Source organism: Euprymna scolopes, chromosome 24 (genome assembly GCF_053919585.1).
Source record: "Euprymna scolopes isolate OS-2025 chromosome 24, ASM5391958v1, whole genome shotgun sequence".
Taxonomy (NCBI): domain Eukaryota; kingdom Metazoa; phylum Mollusca; class Cephalopoda; order Sepiida; family Sepiolidae; genus Euprymna; species Euprymna scolopes.
The window spans coordinates 31,667,917-31,669,850 of NC_136505.1; positions in this window are offsets into that span (position 1 = coordinate 31,667,917).

Consider the following 1,934-nt stretch of genomic DNA (forward strand, 5'->3'; position numbering starts at 1 on the left):
TTTTACCTCCTATTGCTCTTACCTCACCCTTTTTTTATTTAACCAAGTAAGATCTGTGACTTACTTGTAGTTTCATTAAATACTTTTATATGCAAAATCCGATCCTGCATTTTGCTAATTCCTGCCCTCTGATGAGAAGGAGAGTATTTCTTTGAAACTCCGCGGATTAAGGACTATTCACTTATGTTGTGCTTCCTTTTTTAAAATTAAATATGTTTTTAACTCTTTTTCAAGATGTCTTTTAACATGTTTTATTAATCATTTGTTCATATATATATATATATATATATATATATATATATATATATATCATATTTGTCTTCCGGTTTGTCTTCTCTTTCTTCTTCTTTTCATATGGGTTTTCCTTTTTCCTATGAATTCTTTCTTTTTTTTTTTTTTTTGTATTTTCGTATTTGTACTTATCATGAATATGTATTCTTATTTTTATTTAGAAACCCATTCTTAACATGAGGAAAAAGAGATTCTTTGTAACCTATTCTGCATTTTCTATCTAATGATTTAATTAAAAAAAGAAAGTATCTTTAAAATTTGAATTTAACTCGAAAATCTTTTTAAAAAATAGCGCGGTTCGTAAACGGCAGAAGTACTTTTCTTCAAATATTATTTCTATTGGAATTTTTTTAGATGAGTAATTTTCGTATTTATTTTATTTATTTGCGGACTATTATCCTCATCTTCATAGTTGTTGTTTCACCACGTTTCGGCTAAATCATCCTCTGGGCTTCTTCAGGTTCTTAATCGCGACGGGATAGGAATACTGGGTCTTGTAATTGTATCCTCAGCAATTACGGCCTTCCATAGTTGTTGGTGTCTCACCACGTTTTAGCCAACTAATGCTCTGGTCTGATTTTTTTTTTTGTTAACTATTCTGTACTTTCACCTACTAATTTAATGAATAAAAAATACCGTGAAAATTGAATTTAACTTAAAATATCCTATTATCATTTTTTCGGTGTTTTTTTATGTTTCTTTGTTCTCATTTTCTTTTCGTTTTTTATTTATTTTATTTTATTGTTTTGTTTTTGTTTTGTTTTTGTTTTTTTGTTTAATTTTTATGTTTTCCATCTATTTTTTGTTGTTTTTGTTTTTGTTTTGCGTTTTTTTTTGGGGGGGGGTTGTTTTGCTTTTTGTTTTGCTTTTTGTTTTGCGTTTTGTTTTGTTTTTGTTTTTGTTTGTTTTTTTACTTTTGTTTTGCTTTTTTGTTTTTTTTTTGTTTGTTCGTCGTTTATCTTCTTTTCTTCTTCTTTATTTTATTTCAGACCAAGGACGGCTGATGAAGAAAACGCGAAGAGATGAGAAGAGTAAGAGAAAGGCAGACAAATAGACAGAGAACAAAAGAAAGAACGGTGGAGGGGGGGATAACATTTTTTTTTTAAATTGCGAAAAATGAGGCGAAAGTAGCCATAAACAATTTGCGATTCGGTTGATAAAACATCTTTCATTATCTTCCATGTTTATTTCCATCTGCCTTTTCACAACATTAAGGTCGTTTTCTAAATTTGAACTCGAATTCTAGAACAATCCGGCAATTCGTTTTCTATATCCCAACCCAACACCGGCATCCATTACTATTTATGGTTGGCGTACGTTGTATATAATGAGAAACCAATTATTTATACGTCAAATCATCACTGATATATTGTAAACACTGAACAATTCAGAGCATTCTTTCGATGTATCAATTATTTTATCTATTTGCATAGATTTTCTATTCCTCCTTCCTACATTTCCACGCACACATTTTCGTTTCTCTTTTTGATTATATAAATATACAAACATCCAAGCGTTTGAGTACATGGACACGTCAATAAACTTTATCCTTATATTAAAAGTAAAAAAAAAAGAATAGTATAAGCAATGATGAAATAGTATTATTAAATTAATAGGTTTTTGTATTGATAATGTTCCAGTTG